Raw genomic sequence first — 19,017 nt, 5'->3', positions numbered from 1 at the left:
TTTTGTGCTTCTTGGTCACTTGTTCATTTACCAACCACTTCCTCTTTATGTGGTAGTTTAAGTAGATCCATTTCCTTGGATGTTTTATCATTCTCTTACCGCTTCCCTGCGAATTTATTTGTATTCCTCTCTTTAGTAAACATGTTGGGGTTTTATTCTCTTCTGTTCTGCCTGTGTGTCTTAGCAAGTGACTGTGTGTGTGTGTGTGTGTGTGTGTGTGTGTGTGTGTGTGTGTGTGTGTGTGTGTGTGTGTGTGTGTGTGTGTGTGTGTGTGTGTGTATTCACCTAGTTGTGTTTGCAGGGGTTGAGCTTTGCTCTTTCGGCCCGCCTCTCAACTGTCAATCAACTGTTTACTACTTTTTTTTTCCCACACCACACACACACCCCAGGAAGCAGCCCGTGACAGCTGACTAACTCCTAGATACCTATTTACTGCTAGGTAACAGGGGCATTCAGGGTGAAAGAAACTTTGCCCATTTGTTTCTGCCTGGTGCGGGAATCGAACCCGCGCCACAGAATTACGAGTCCTGAGCGCTATCCACCAGGCTACCAGGCCCCTCCTGTGTGAGTGTGAGCGAGTGTGTGTGTATATATGTGTGCATTAATCTGTTCATTAAGGATGAAGCTTCAATTCGAACCCTTCATAAGTGCATCCCTTATATTACGAGTTGCATGGTATCTATCTCTGAGTTCACTTATGACGGTCTACTTAACTACTTAACTCCTTATGTCACTCTACTTATTCAGATCCTTGATTCTGAAGCAGTTCTCAAGCCTCTACGACTGATTTAGGCCGTACTAAGTATCCAACGGTATCACCATGCTAAACAGTCCCGTGTCAACTTTCTCGGCTGCCCTAAATATTTTGTGTGTCGTGATCATATCTCGGCCGCTCTGGACATTCCCTATCCCCAGCAACGTTCCTTCAGTCTGTCCTATCGATTTTCACGGCACCACAACCCCCCCCGGCAACCCCCCCCCCCCCCGGCAACCCCCCCCCCCGGCAACCCCCACTCCCCCCCCCCCCCCCCCGGCAACCAACCTCCCAAGCGTCATCAGTGGCGATGTACTAACCAACCAACCCAATTCCTGACACCACAACACCAGACACCACACCACCAGACGCCACACCACCAGACGCCACAACACCAGAAGCCACAACACCAGACGCCACAACACCAGACACCACACCACCAGACGCCACAACACCAGACGCCACAACACCAGACACCACACCACCAGACACCACACCACCAGACGCCACACCACCAGACGCCACAACACCAGACGCCACACCACCAGACGCCACAACACCAGACACCACAACACCAGACACCACACCACCAGACGCCACACCACCAGACGCCACAACACCAGACGCCACTACACCAGACGCCACAACAGACACCACACCACCTGACGCCACACCACCAGACGCCACACCACCAGACGCCACACCACCAGACACCACACCACCAGACACCACAACACCAGACGCCACACCACCAGACGCCACACCACCAGACACCACACCACCAGACACCACACCACCAGACGCCACAACACCAGACGCCACAACACCAGACACCACACCACCAGACGCCACACCACCAGACGCCACAACACCAGACGCCACACCACCAGACGCCACAACACCAGACGCCACAACACCAGACACCACACCACCAGACGCCACACCACCAGACGCCACAACACCAGACGCCACAACACCAGACACCACACCACCAGACGCCACACCACCAGACGCCACAACACCAGACGCCACAACACCAGACACCACACCACCAGACACCACACCACCAGACGCCACACTACCAGACGCCACAACACCAGACGCCACACCACCAGACGCCACAACACCAGACACCACAACACCAGACACCACACCACCAGACGCCACACCACCAGACGCCACAACACCAGACGCCACTACACCAGACGCCACAACAGACACCACACCACCAGACGCCACACCACCAGACGCCACACCACCAGACGCCACACCACCAGACGCCACACCACCAGACACCACACCACCAGACACCACAACACCAGACGCCACACCACCAGACGCCACAACACCAGACGCCACACCACCAGACGCCACAACACCTGACGCCACACCACCAGACGCCACACCACCAGACGCCACACCACCAGACGCCACACCACCAGACGCCACACCACCAGACGCCACACCACCAGACGCCACAACACCAGACGCCACAACACCAGACGCCACACCACCAGACGCCACACCACCAGACGCCACACCACCAGACGCCACAACACCAGACGCCACAACACCAGACGCCACAACACCAGACGCCACACCACCAGACGCCACAACACCAGACGCCACAACACCAGACGCCACACCACCAGACGCCACACCACCAGACGCCACACCACCAGACGCCACACCACCAGACGCCACAACACCAGACGCCACACCACCAGACGCCACAACACCAGACGCCACAACACCAGACACCACACCACCAGACACCACAACACCAGACGCCACACCACCAGACGCCACAACACCAGACGCCACAACACCAGACGCCACACCACCAGACACCACACCACCAGACGCCACACCACCAGACGCCACACCACCAGACGCCACACCACCAGACGCCACACCACCAGACGCCACACCACCAGACACCACACCACCAGACGCCACACCACCAGACACCACACCACCAGACGCCACACCACCAGACGCCACACCACCAGACGCCACACCACCAGACACCACACCACCAGACGCCACACCACCAGACGCCACACCACCAGACGCCACACCACCAGACACCACACCACCAGACGCCACACCACCAGACGCCACACCACCAGACGCCACACCACCAGACGCCACACCACCAGACACCACAACACCAGACGCCACAACACCAGACGCCACAACACCAGACGCCACAACACAAGACACAACACCACCAGACACCACACCACTAGACGCCACAACAGACACCACAACACCAGACGCCACAACACCAGACGCCACAACACCAGACACCACACCACCAGACGCCACAACAGACACCACAACACCAGAAGCCACAACACCAGACACCACACCACCAGACGCCACAACAGACACCACACCACCAGACGCCACAACGCCAGACGCCACACCACCAGACACCACACCACTAGACGCCACAACACCAGACACCACAACACCAGACGCCACAACACCAGACGCCACAACACCAGACACCACACCACCAGACGCCACAACAGACACCACAACACCAGACGCCACAACAGACACCACAACACCAGACGCCACAACAGACACCACACCACCAAACGCCACAACACCAGACGCCACAACACCAGACACCACACCACCAGACACCACACCACCAGACGCCACACCACCAGACGCCACACCACCAGACGCCACAATACCAGACGCCACAACACCAGACGCCACATTACCAGACGCCACAACAGACACCACACCACCAGACGTCACACCACTAGACGCCACACCACCAGACGCCACAACACCAGACGCCACACCACCAGACGCCACACCACCAGACGCCACACCACCAGACGCCACACCACCAGACGCCACACCACCAGACGCCACAATACCAGACGCCACAATACCAGACGCCACACCACCAGACGCCACAACACCAGACGCCACAACACCAGACGCCACACCACCAGACACCACAACACCAGACACCACAACACCAGACGCCACAACACCAGACACCACAACACCAGACACCACAACACCAGACACCACAACACCAGACGCCACAACACCAGACGCCACACCACCAGACGCCACACCACCAGACGCCACACCACCAGACGCCACACCACCAGACGCCACACCACCAGACACCACAACACCAGACACCACACCACCAGACGCCACACCACCAGACGCCACACCTCCAGACGCCACACCACCAGACGCCACACCACCAGACGCCACAATACCAGACGCCACACCACCAGACGCCACACCACCAGACGCCACAACACCAGACGCCACAACACCAGACGCCACACCACCAGACACCACAACACCAGACACCACAACACCAGACACCACAACACCAGACGCCACAACACCAGACACCACAACACCAGACACCACAACACCAGACACCACAACACCAGACGCCACAACACCAGACGCCACAACACCAGACGCCACACCACCAGACGCCACAACACCAGACGCCACAATAGACACCACACCACCAGACGCCACACCACCAGACGCCACGCCACACCAGACGCCACAACAGACGCCACAACATCAGACGCCACAACACCAGACGTCACAACACCAGACACCACAACAACAGACACCACAACACCAGACGCCACAACACCAGACGCCACAACAGACACCACACCACCAGACGCCTCAACACCAGACACCACACCAACAGACACCACACCATCAGACGCCACAACACCAGACGCCACAACACCAGACACCACACCATCAGACGCCACAACACCAGACGCCACTACACCAGACGCCACAACAGACACCACACCATCAGACGCCACACCACCAGACGCCACAATACCAGACGCCACAATACCAGACGCCACAATACCAGACGCCACAACAGACACCACACCACCAGACGTCACACCACCAGACGCCACACCACCAGACGCCACAACAGACGCCACACCACCAGACGCCACACCACCAGACGCCACACCACCTGACGCCACAATACCAGACGCCACACCACCAGACGCCACAACACCAGACGCCACAACACCAGACGCCACACCACCAGACACCACAACACCAGACACCACAACACCAGACGCCACACCACCAGACGCCACAACACCAGACACCACAACACCAGACACCACAACACCAGACGCCACAACACCAGACGCCACACCACCAGACGCCACACCACCAGACGCCACACCACCAGACGCCACACCACCAGACGCCACACCACCAGACGCCACACCACCAGACGCCACACCACCATACACCACAACACCAGACGCCACAACACCAGACGCCACACCACCAGACGCCACAACAGACACCACAACACCAGACGCCACAACACCAGACACCACAACACCAGACGCCACAACACCAGACGCCACACCACCAGACGCCACAACACCAGACGCCACAATAGACACCACACCACCAGACGCCACACCACCAGACACCACACCACCAGACGCCACAACACCAGACGCCACAATAGACACCACAAATCCAGACGCCACAATAGACACCACAACACCAGACACCACAACACCAGACGCCACAACACCAGACGCCACAACACCAGACGCCACAACACCAGACGCAACAACACCAGACGCAACAACACCAGACGCCACAACACCAGACGCCACAACACCAGACGCAACAACACCAGACACCACAACACCAGACGCCACACCACCAGACGCCACACCACCAGACGCCACACCACCAGACACCACAACACCAGACGCAACAACAGACACCACAACACCAGACGCCACAACACCAGACGCCACAACACCAGACGCCATAACACCAGACGCCACACCACCAGACGCCACAACACCAGACACCACAACACCAGACGCCACAACACCAGACACCACAACACCAGACGCCACAACAGACACCACAACACCAGACGCCACACCACCAGACGCCACACCACCAGACGCCACAACACCAGACGCCACACCACCAGACGCCACACCACCAGACGCCACACCACCAGATACCACAACACCAGACGCCACAAAATCAGACGCCACAACACCAGACACCACACCACCAGACACCACAACACCAGACACCACAACACCAGACACCACACCACCAGACACCACACCACCAGACGGCACAACACCAGACGTCACACCACCAGATGCCACAACACCAGGCGCCACAACACCAGACGCCACACCACCAGACGCCACAACACCAGACGCCACACCACCAGACGCCACACCACCAGACACCACAACAACAGACACCACACCACCAGACGCCACAACACCAGACGCCACACCACCAGACACCACACCACCAGACGCCACACCACCAGACACCACACCACCAGACACCACACCACCAGACGCCACAACACCAGACGCCACACCACCAGACGCCACACCACCAGACGCCACACCACCAGACGCCACACCACCAGACACCACACCACCAGACGCCACACCACCAGACGCCACAACACCAGACGCCACAACACCAGACGCCACACCACCAGACACCACACCACCAGACACCACACCACCAGACGCCACACCACCAGACGCCACACCACCAGACGCCACACCACCAGACACCACACCACCAGACGCCACACCACCAGACGCCACAACACACCACCAGACACAACACCACCAGACGCCACACCACCAGACGCCACACCACCAGACGCCACACCACCAGACACCACACCACCAGACGCCACACCACCAGACACCACACCACCAGACGCCACACCACCAGACGCCACACCACCAGACACCACACCACCAGACGCCACACCACCAGACACCACACCACCAGACGCCACACCACCAGACACAACACCAGCCCAGGAACGGGCGTCTAAAACCTTAAAAAGACCTTTTTAACCCAACTAGAAACTAAAACTTTCCGCCATTTAACCATCTGTTTCCCCCCACTATGCCAAACCATTTGGTAAAAATGTAGTTTTCAAGGTCTTTTTTTTCTCTTAACTGTCACCGATCAGCGCCACTAGCCTCGTTATTGACAGAGATGTTGACGAGTTGAGGACTCCCTATTGGGACTCCTTACTCAAGAACGGTCTATTGATGTAGAGCTTCTGTATATGTATAGAAGCGATCTATGTATATACATAGATCAGTGTATGTGAAAGTATATAATTCATGAGAATTCTCTCCGTTTTTTTTTATATAACTGCGGATTAACTTAAGTATTTATATATATACATAAAATTATGCGTATATCCCTATAATTATGCATATATGCATATAATTATGCACATGTGCCTATAATTATGTATATGTACCCATAATCATGCCTATAATACATGCATATATATGAATGAATTTAATAACTTTCTAATCCAGACTTGACGCGCTTAAAAAAAAATAGCTTCCATCTCCTCACTTCAAAGGAATTTGTCCTTGGAATAACAATTTTTCTTCTTTTTAGTCAAACTGGAGAAAATAGAAGGCTGCAAGTCGCGAGGAGGCAAGACATGCTTCTATTTTGATTAAGATCAGCAAACTTCCACCAATCATCAGCCTCGTTTCATGATCACATTTGCAAGTTAAGCCAATAGACCAATCAGTAGTTAGCGTGTACGTACAGAACTCGCGCATGACTGGCTGTCGCTTTGACCAGTTAGGTCCGCCGTTTTGCGTCGCTTGGACCAATCAGCAATAACCTGCTTCTTTGGGTGCTCGAGAAATGTGTAGTTATGTGTCGGTTATGTTCATATTCACTTACAGGCACATATGATTCGCATATATATAAAACAAGCACACACACACGCGAAAACACAATCACACACACACAGACACAAAAAATGTGTAAAGGGAGTTGATGATCCAATTAAACTGAGTGGTTGTAGAGCAGCTGAACCTCTGCCACCAACTCCGAGGCTTTGTTATTTGCATCAGGTAGTGTGTGTGTGTGTCTCTCTCTCTGTCTCTCTCTCTCTCTCTGTCTCTCTCTCTCTCTCTCTCTCTGTCTCTCTCTGTGTCTCTCTCTCTGTCTCTCCCCTGTGTTTTTGACGGAATATTATAGGGCATCCCTAGTGAGATGAGGGTAAAATTCAAGATCAAAATGATCTACGGATGCTGCTGGAAGCTGATGCATCATCTTAGATGTTGTTGTATGCTGTTGGGTTGCTATTAGTGCTGCTGGGTGGGGCGAGGTGTTACTGGATGTCACTGCAAAGTGCCCCCATGATGCTCGATGCTGTTAGTTGCTAGTAGGTGGTTTTAGGCTCATAGTGGAAGCTGATATAGGTGGTGCTGTTTGATGCCACTGAACCCAGATCAGTCGTGTCGTATGTTGTTTAACGCTGCTGTGCGCTGTTGTACGTTACTGAATGATGTGTTATGTTGTTGCATGTTTCTAAAAGAAATGTTGAACTCTGCTGAATATTGTTTGGCGCTGGTGGGTGAATTATTGAAGTCATATATTCCATTTAAGAACCCTTATCTTGTGAAATGTGGATTGTCTCATCGATAGAGTTATATTACGGACGACTCTCAGGCCAGTCTGCGAGATGGGGACTTTTAGTATCACTGCTACCTTATTCACTCTTGTGTTGATGATGATATCCTCATAATGCATCTAGAGTCTGCCAGTGCAAACTACTGATCACATGCCTCTGTATGACTAACCATCCTGTGTGATGGGGATGTTTTTAGCATCACGTAGCAAGCTTTTTAACACACTGTACCCCTTCATGTAGTCTAGGGTAGCTGCACAAATTCAGATGTACCTAATGTTTTAATAATAAAAAAAGCGGCCTTGATAGTGCCAACATACCAACTCACTCCTTTTATGATAAATGGCTGAACAAAAATGCTGACAATCTCATAAAACTCCACATTCCTTTTAAGTGCAATCATCCTGTCTCCGATATTCCTCTTCATCTGTACCCAACCATTCAAGTATCATACACACCTGTCACCAAGAAAGGTAATGAGAATCTTGCTCTTCTCAAAGCTGTCGCACTTGAAACAATTGCCTCCTCCATCGAAAATTTAAGATCTCACGAGCACTGTGTCTACACCGACGGCTCAGTAAAATCCTCTACTGGACGGACTGCAGCAGCATGTAGGTTTTATAGAAATAATATTTGTACAAAGACTGTCAGTGTCAGGTTAAACAACTGGCTGACCTCCACACAAACAGAACTAGCAGCATTACACTTAGCAACCAGTACATTAACAAACATTGGAGGAGGAATAATATTTTGTGATTCAAAGTCTGCTCTTCAAGCAATCGAAAACTTCTCTTGGAAGATCGACTGCAAGAACCATCATACTACCAATTATAAATGACCTAATCGCTGCACGGTGTAAAGGGTTTTGAATCTCCTTTGTATGGATACCATCACACATAAATATAACCCATCATAATAAGACAGACATCGCAGCCAAAGTTAGCATGTAACAAAGATGAAGTTGAATTAGACCTAGGTATCCACATCTCTGTTGTCAAAACTATAATGTTCCAAAAACTCAGATTTGATAGGAGAGAAATTACTGACTCCTAACGACCTGAAAGCACCAGTATAAAAAGCTATGATTTATTCAGATCCGAAACCTATATTTATGGGCAGCACAAAACGTCGACCAGACTGTGCGACAAAGTCGCTGCCAAGATCAGGTTGGGTTACCGTTACCTGTGGCAGGTGGCTATAGGTGACGGATCTCTCAATCCTGAGCACTCCAAGTGCAAACTCTGTGAGCAGCAACTGCGGCACGATCTCCCGCAATACATCACTGAATGCCCAGTTATTAGACCTTTCAGGCCAGTTGGCATGAGGTACCTGGAGCTTTATAATTACTTTATTCACTCTCGTGTTCTTGAAGATATCCTCACAGTGCAGCACCCAAAAGTTGCCAGTGCAGGCTACTGAACATATGGCCCTGTATGACTAATCATCCTGCGAGATGGGGACTTTTAGTATCACTGCTGCCTTATTCACTCTTGTGTTCATGATATCCTCATAATGCACCCAGAGCTTGCCTGTGCAAACGTATCACAGGCTTCTGTATCCTGTGTGACGGGGATTTCTAGCGTCACGTAGCTATTTTTTTTTACATACACTGTACCTGCTCCTCGTACAGTATAAATTGGTTGCACATACGCAGATGTACCTAAATGTGTTAATAAAAAAAAAAAGGATCAAGGTGACAAATCACCCAGTCCTGAGCCTTCCCCATATGTAGCTTCTGTGAGCTACACCTTCGTCATCATCTAAGAGGCTACAGTATTGAATGTCCAGTCATTAGATCTCTACCCCCTCCCCTCCCCCCCCCCACAGATCTGCGATATGAGGTGCCTGGAGCTTCGTAATTATTTCATTCACTCCCATGTCCTAGTGATATATATATATATTACGAACCCCTTTAAAACACGGAAGTGTTCTAAAATGGTTCGTAATATATCATTACAGCGTAATTGTATAGTCGTAGAGGCTTGGCGTTTGCCTCCTGATAATTCCCTCCGCTCCTGTGTTCCAGAGGATATCCTCCTAATGCACCCAATGTTCGCCAGTTCTAGCTACTGATCACATGACCATGTAAGACCAACATCCAGCTAGAGTGGGTCTTGTCTTCTAGCATTACATAGCTGGCGTTTGACACACACTATGTAACCCTCCATATTGTTTACAGTATCTCCATAAATGACTATGTACCTAGTATGGTAAAAATAATAAAAAAAGACTTACGGATGCCTTGTGAGGGCTTTTATGGGGCAGTTCTCGAGGAATGATTGGATCCTAGGGATGCCCCCGCTCTTAAGTTTTTCAGGGATGTGTTGTGAAATAATATAGGGTCTCTGATGAGTGTTACTGTATCTGGAAATTCAGTAAATGAAACTGTACAGATCGAATCTATTTAAGCCAATAAAGACGTTAAATTAACACGTAAACAAGAGTATAAATTTCAGCAACTGTGTGCACACTCAGAGGAATATTTTATCCGGGAGGCGAAGACGAAGCCTTCTGAAAGCCTTTCCAATATTCCGGCTTTTCCCATCGGCATAAAGCCAAGTATAGTATAGGTCGGTAGCCATCTCTCTCTCTCTCTCTCTCTCTCTCTCTCTCTCTCTCTCTCTCACGTAGTCTCTCATGCTGTCTCTCTCATGCTGTCTCTCTCTCATGCTGTCTCTCTCTCATGCTGTCTCTCTCTCATGCTGTCTCTCTCTCATGCTGTCTCTCTCTCATGCTGTCTCTCTCTCATGCTGTCTCTCTCTCACTCGTGATGTCTTTCTCTCTCGTTTTCTCTTTTCCACCATACAGAAAATGGTGGATTAGAAGCAGCAGCAGGTAACCATGCATCAGCAGAGGGCGTGCAGATGAGGCAGCAGCAGGTAACCATGCATCAGCAGAGGGCATGAGGGAGATGAGGCAGCAGGAGCAGCAGCAGTAGGAGCAGCAGCAGGAGCAGCAGCAGGAGCAGCAGCAGGAGCAGCAGCAGGAGCAGGAGGAGCAACAGTAGCAGGAGCAACAGAAGCAATAGAAGCAGGAGCAACAGAAGCAGGAGCAAGAACAGCAGCAGCAAGAGCAGCAGCAGATAACCATGCATCAGCAGAGGGCATGGGGGAGATGAGGCAGCAGGAGCAGCAGCAGGAGCAGCAGCAGCAGGGGGAGACGAGGCCACGCCCCCAACACCCGCTGGCAGGAACGCCAGGCCGCCCCTCCTCCTACCATTAAACACGGATAGGTTAATTAAGTGGACCTACGGCGTTGGACGCGCGCTTCTGATTGCTGGCCTTTTGTGCGCGTTTGTTTGCGAAGCAAATTACGTCCACCGGGGCGGAGACTCGCCCAGCGCTAGCGAACAATCATTATGATAATTAAACAAGCGTTCAGCGCTCCGCCATCCGCCTCTTAAGATATGAAGCGGGTTGAATGGTTGAGGGGAGGTGGGCAGCCAGCCCCCTGGAAGGATCGCTACTATACGCATTCTCTAGTGGCACTATGTACGCCTGGCTCTGTGAAGCTGAGTCATTCAGGCGAGTCTTGCTGTAGTGAAGATGGTCATATTCCCTGCCACGCTGGACAGTGACGGTGTTCTTCATATTCCCTGCCACGCTGGATAGTGACGGTGTTCTTCATATTCCCTGCCACGCTGGATAGTGACGGTGTTCTTCATATTCCCTGCCACGCTGGATAGTGACGGTGTTCTTCATATTCCCTGCCACGCTGGACAGTGACGATGTTCTTCATATTCCCTGCCACGCTGGACAGTGACGGTGTTCTTCATATTCCCTGCCACGCTGGACAGTGACGATGTTCTTCATATTCCCTGCCACGCTGGACAGTGACGGTGTTCTTCATATTCCCTGCCACGCTGGACAGTGACGGTGTTCTTCATATTCCCTGCCACGCTGGACAGTGACGGTGTTCTTCATATTCCCTGCCACGCTGGACAGTGACGGTGTTCTTCATATTCCCTGCCACGCTGGATAGTGACGATGTTCTTCATATTCCCTGCCACGCTGGACAGTGACGATGTTCTTCATATTCCCTGCCACGCTGGACAGTGACGATGCAACATAACACACGAGCAATAATACAACAGGAAATATAGAACACACAAGCAACAATACAGCAGAAAATACAGAACACACGAAGGGGGGGGGGGAAGAACTGGAAAGAGGGAATGAAAGATTGGGGAAGAGGGTGGGAAAAGGTGGAAAGGATGGGAGAGGGGGGGAGAGGGGATGAGAGGAGAGAGCAGGGAGGTAAAATCCAGATACCCAACCTATTATGCACGTGTGTGTGTGTGTGTGTGTGTGTGTGTGTGTGTGTGTGTGTGTGTGTGTGTGTGTGTGTGTGTGTGTGTGTAATGGAAGAACACTTCGGTTATCTGAGAATACAAAAAGCATGTACTGGTAAAATCTTTATTTTAGGGAAGACTCGTGTAATATTTTCGCGCCCCAAAGCACCATCCGCGTGACTCTATAATCAGTGTCACAATTTTTATATACAAGGGAGTGCCAAGAGCGCTCCCAGGGCAATCATTTCCCCTCCCAAGACCCCTTTTTTCCCCCCTCGTTGCTTCCCCCTTCCCGTCCTTCCCTTTACTTTCTCATACCCTCTTTTCTTCTTTTGGTTTGTCTAGTTTTCTCTCATTTATTTTCCTCTTCTCTTCCAGTTTCTCTTTATCCTCTCCCCTCCCCCTCCTCTTTTCTGTCCTACCTCTTACCCCTTCTTCCCACGTGCCTACTCTCCCCACTTGCCCATTCTCTCCTATTTTTACTCCTATTGTCAACTCTCCCATCTCGCCGTCCCCCAAACTAGCCAAGTTACTGACCCTCCTCGTTAAAGGCGGCGCCCATAACATATTTCAGATGGTGAATTAGGCTGTAACTGGACCAACCTGGCGTGGACATAACTTGTGGCGTCCCCGGGCGATATTAACACCACATTTTCCCGCTCTCTCTCTCCTCCCACTCTGCACGCCACCCAGGAAATATTTACAAGAACACAAACTCCAAAATGATAATGATGACAATGATGATGACAATGAATGATAATGATGACAGTGATGCTGAGCATATATAATGCATGCTATTTGTGCAAAATGAAACTAAATGCTTATTTGTGAGCAGTCATACCTAGAAGCTGTAGTTGGATACTTATATATAAAAAAAGTTATTAGGATTTAGGCTATCCCTCTGTGTTCATTGAAAAAGCACAATAACAAAGCTAAAGGCATTCCTTATACTAAAATTGGAAAATGCCTCTGGAATCCTGAGAGGGAAAACTGTTTTGAAATTACCTTATTAAATCAATCATTAAAATGGCTCTATTAAACAAACTGACTAATAATGTAATGGATATGACGCATAATATTGTCACTTTAACGCCCCAGACTGGCTTCAACACCCCCCAGACTGGCTTCAACACCCTCAAGACAGGCTTCATCAGCCCCAGACTGGCTTCAACACCCCCCAGACTGGCTTCAAAACCCCCCAGACTGGCTTCAACACCCCAGACTGACTTCAACACCCCCCAGACTGGCTTCAACACCCCCAGACTGGCTTCAACACCCCCCAGACTGGCTTCAACACCCCCCAGACTGGCTTCAACACCCCCAGACTGGCTTCAACACCCCCAGACTGGCTTCAATACCCCCCAGACTGGCTTCAACACCCCCCAGACAGGCTTCAACACCCCAGACTGGCTTCAGCTCTCCCAGACTGGCTTCAACACCCCCAGACTGGCTTCAACACCCCCAAGACTGGCTTCATCACCCCCAAGACTGGCTTCATCACCCCCAGACAGGCTTCATCAGCCCCAGACAGGCTTCATCAGCCCCAGACTGGCTTCAACACCCCCAAGACAGGCTTCATCACCCCCAGACAGGCTTCATCAGCCCCAGACAGGCTTCATCACCCCCAAGACTGGCTTCATCACCCCCAAGACAGGCTTCATCACCCCCAGACAGGCTTCATCAGCCCCAGACTGGCTTCAATACCCCCAGACTGGCTTCAATACCCCCCAGACTGGCTTCAACACCCCCAGACTGGCTTCAATACCCCCCAGACTGGCTTCAACACCCCCCAGACTGGCTTCAACACCCCCAAGACTGGCTTCATCACCCCCAAGACTGGCTTCATCACCCCCAAGACTGGCTTCATCACCCCCAAGACTGGCTTCATCACCCCCAGACAGGCTTCAACGTCTTGGTCAATATCTGGAAGTAATTTATTATCCCTACTCTGGTTAATACCATCTGCGTCAAGTAGTTAAACCTGAACTATGTCAATTAATCTTCTTGCTTCGGGATTGCCAAGTAGAGCGGACCATTTTACGCTGAAGTTGCCAAGATCACCTCAGATTGGTATTAATGTTGTTTATAATGGATTTAATTTAGTCTTGGAGTAAAACATTTGACTGTTTAGGTTAGGTTTTGGTCATTTGATAGGATAGGTTAGGTTAGGTTAGGTTAGGTTAGGTTAGTTTTGGAGCCAAAAAAAAAAAAAAAAAAACAATTCCAAACCTTACGTTAACAAATTTTTTTGCAACGATTGTCAAATTTATTATTACCATTAATTTCAACAAACGCTTGAAACAAATTCTAACGTAATATTACAATAATTTTCAACGATTTTTTGGGCAATAAATTTAAACGCCAAGAAAATCCAAAGTCCCATATCGTTGTTGTTGTTATGGATTTGCTACCTGGATCAAAAAGTCCCAAGAAACACGAGCTATGGTAAGTCCATCTTGTCCCATATCTTGCTAAAGAATTTAAGTTGGGTTTAATATCTTAGTTAATCAATAAACAGCACAACTCAAATATTTCCATTGCATGCAATCACTGAAAAACTTAATCAAGCTATATACAGTTGAGCTAATTGATTATAAATCCTGATAATCTGTGTTTGTGTCAAGGTAAGAATGACTGGACTCTTAGAATGTGAGCAGGCATCTAATTAATTTAGTTTTAGCGCTAAGCTTCGGACGTATGCATGGAAAAACCTTAATATTCTCCGGCGATCGAGTATAAACAGGTTTTTATCCAAGCCTCCATCAGCACATGCAATTTAAAACGCCCTACATTCTAGCTTCAAGTCTCGGACCAGAGAGAGAGAGAGAGAGAGAGAGAGAGAGAGAGAGAGAGAGAGAGAGAGAGAGAGAGAGAGAGAGAGAGAGAGAGAGAGAGAGAGGAGACAGAGCCAGAGAGAGACAGAGAGACCGGACCTCTTCAAAAACCACTTGAACCCCCCCCCCCCAACCCCCCACCCACTCTCTCCGCCCCCTGAATATGTAATTAAGTACCCACTCCACATTTACCTGCACTTGCATGTGTAATTGCAGCGTAGGCCAGTTTCAAGCGAGTCAAAGAAAAGTGCTGACAAAACTTGTCCAAGGAACGGACACCGCTGCCTCGGTGCCTTTGTGCGGAGGACGAGAAGGGGGAAAAATGGGAGGATCGATGAGGGTAGAAACGGAGGAAAGAAATTAGTGAGGAAATTAGGAAGATTATGAGAGAAAAAGGAGAGTATGTGAGAGTGACTGAGAGCGAGAGAGAGTGAGAACGTTTAAGAGTGTGAAAGAGAATCTCACCTATTTGTACCAACCTAGTGTGACAGTGAGAAAGAGTAATATATATATATATATATATATATATATATATATATATATATATATATATATATATATATATATATATATATATATATATATATATATCGTACCTAGTAGCCAGAACGCACTTCTCTGCCTACTATGCAAGGCCCGATTCACAGTGTACGTAATAAGAGTTACAGTGTACGTAATAAGAGTCACAGTGTACGTAATAAGAGTCACAGTGTACGTAATAAGAGATTCGTCTAAAGTCTGAGATGGAACAAACGCGTGTCAGCTGTGTCCTTAACACTGACAGGGGCAGAGCTGAGAGAGAGAGAGAGAGAGAGAGAGAGAGAGAGAGAGAGAGAGAGAGAGAGAGAGAGAGAGAGAGAGAGAGAGAGAGAGAGACAGAGAGAGAGAGAGAGAGAGACAGAGACAGAGACAGAGAGAGAGAGAGAGAGACAGAGAGAGAGAGAGAGAGAGAGAGAGAGAGAGAGAGAGAGAGAGAGTATGAGCTCCGGACAATAAACAGCAACAGCATTGCATCTTCGGACCTGAGGGAAGGTGTCCAACGGAGGTGGTTCCCTTCATTGTCTCCTGGAAGGAGGTTGGTGACTCTTAGAATATTTAAAACTATTCTTCGAAAGATGGGCGAAGAACAAATTCTTCTTCAAGCCCAATTGTTCTCGCCAGGGTTGAGCCTCGGCTTATTAGTGACGCCTTTCAACCTACAATCACCTGGTGTACATTTCCCCGAGCCTATTAGGCTATCATCTCTACATTTGACAATGTGAGAGTCTTACTCCGCTACTTCACGTCTTTTTTGTGCTTTACAATTGTTCTCTAGTTTAACTGTCTGTGACTGTACTTTCTGTATACATGTGTTCCTATACCTTCCATTCCTAATAATGTGTTTTCTGCTCGGTCAATTCCTCGGGGGAAGTTTGCATGCGGTAATCATGTCTCTCCCAACTCAGTCTTCTTCTTGAGGTTATCTTGAGATGATTTCGGGGCTTAGCGTTCCCGCGGCCCGGTTCTCGACCAGGCCCCCACCCCTAGAAAGCAGCCCGTGACAGCTGGCTAACTCCCAGGTACCTATTTACTGCTAGGTAATAGGGGCATCAGGGTGAAAGAAACTCTGCCCATTGTTTCTCGCCGGCGCCTGTGATCGAAGCCGGGACCACAGGAAACACGCGTCCAGTGTTCTGTCCGCTCAGCCACAGTCTTACAGTCAAGTGAGGGTTAATTCTTTTAGTTTTTTCTAATAACCAATCCATCTGAGCTGTTACTAGTCTAATGGTTGTTGTTGTTTAGATTTAGCTACTCAGAACGAAGTGTCCATGTAGCACGGGCTATGGCTGAGCCCGTGTAGTCTAATGGCATACATATGCCTTATATATTGTCCTAAATGCCACTGAACTGAGGTGTTGTAAAGCAGGTCTTATCCTGGCCAACCTGTAGCTGATATCGACCTTAAGCCCAAATGTGTTGCCTTCGAGCAGACAGGATTAGAACGGAGTTATCACGAGTGTGTCACGTCAGTGTGACTGTACGGCACATGTAAAGAACTATGAGAACAGGACGGGAGTTGGGATAGGACTACGTGAAGGAACGGTGCCCAACCACTTTGACTATCGGTGATCGAAGGCCAGGCTCGAGCGGTCAGGAACTCGCCATTTTACGCTCTGAGAAGTTTGTTTCTCGCAGCAGCAGCAGCCGCCAGGGAACTGTCGAGTTTGAGGTGGACTCTGGTCAGCCACCTTGGCTACCATGTATGTTATCATTACCTGTGGTTACGTTCAGCTGAGAGCTTACCTACACACTCATGCCCACACACACACTCGTGCCCACACACACACATTAGCCCACACACACTCGTGCCCCCCCCCCCCCACACACACACTCGTGCCCCCCCCCACACACACACTCGTGCCCACACACACACACACACACTCGTGCTCCCCCCCCTTACACACACAAACACACACACACCCTCGTGCCCACACACAAATCACAGAAGCGTTCATTGTGGGTATGCTACTGTCATGTGTGTGTTAGTGTCTTTTTCAGATGAATCCAGGGGATACTTATCGTGTGTGAATGTAGTTATTTCTTCAGTGTGTCTTCCTGATAATAGTTATTGGTATTTCCAATGTGTCCATGCACTCTTAAAGACACAAGTGCATACTAGCAGTGCTTAGTGGCCGTGTTAACGTGTGTACTCACCTAGTTGTGCTTGCGAGGGTTGAGCTCTGGCTCTTTGGTCCCGCCTTTGTGTGTGTGTGTGTGTGTGTGTGTGTGTGTGTGTGTGATACAGAGCATTCCTACACCAGCTGGTTCGTGTACACATTCATGTCGTCTTGGTTTGTATGATAATTGATAATTAAATCTTGAAGTAACTCGGGTAAAGGACATCAGTGTTGTCCAAACCCCGTCATGCAGTTGTTATTATACTGTGCTCTGTAGACTACCACGACAGTTGTCAATAAATGTAAATATAAACTCGAATCCAACGTCAGTGTTTCAAGAAACTTAAATTAGCGGATAAAGTGCTTCCAACCCAGCTCTAAGACACTTTCCTCAAGTTGAGTCGTGTGAAACTGAAAACAAGTCGAAGAGTGTTTGTAAATATGTACAAGTGTGTGTACGTATGTACAAGTGTGTGTGTTCATATGTACAAAATTGTGTACATATGGGCACAGTACAATACCTTGTTACGAGTGTCATTACAAAGCAGTCTCAACAGATTTACTATTATTTAAATTGGTAATTTCACCCAATTTTGAGTATCAATTTGACACACGCAGATAAATAAATACTGAAGAGATAATTAAATATAAATGCATGTCCTAACCTCAGCCTTATTAAGTTCCGGGAGCAACGCCAAAGCACAGCTGGACTCTCACCTGCAAAAAAAATAAAAATGCTAAATTAGACTATTATCTTTAAAATAATTCTCGTAATAAAAAAAAAATATAAAATGTTTATTTAGGTAAGGTACATACATACAATAAATTTTTACAAAGATTGGTTGACTTATAGGTAGAGCTAGTACATACAATGCCTAAAGCCACTATTACGCAAAGCGTTTCGGGCATGATAAACTTAAATGACAAGCTTAATACTAATTGAGGATGAGTAGAAT

At 49.4% G+C, this 19,017-nt stretch overlaps 1 protein-coding gene across 1 annotated transcript in view; it reads right to left on the bottom strand.

Annotated features, from left to right (window-relative positions):
* LOC123754901 (trehalase) overlaps positions 1–18,749 on the bottom strand; it is a 306,276-nt gene extending 287,527 nt beyond the window's left edge. Inside the window, exon 1 of the mRNA XM_069332919.1 lies at positions 18,727–18,749. The gene's annotated coding sequence lies outside the window, so the exon portion shown is untranslated. The remainder of the gene's footprint in view (positions 1–18,726) is intronic.
* Positions 18,750–19,017: the final 268 nt, after the last annotated feature.

Source organism: Procambarus clarkii, chromosome 28, assembly GCF_040958095.1.
Source record: "Procambarus clarkii isolate CNS0578487 chromosome 28, FALCON_Pclarkii_2.0, whole genome shotgun sequence".
Taxonomy (NCBI): Eukaryota; Metazoa; Arthropoda; class Malacostraca; order Decapoda; family Cambaridae; genus Procambarus; species Procambarus clarkii.
Note: the sequence above shows the minus strand (reverse complement) of the source record. Positions and strands in the feature narration are given on the sequence as shown.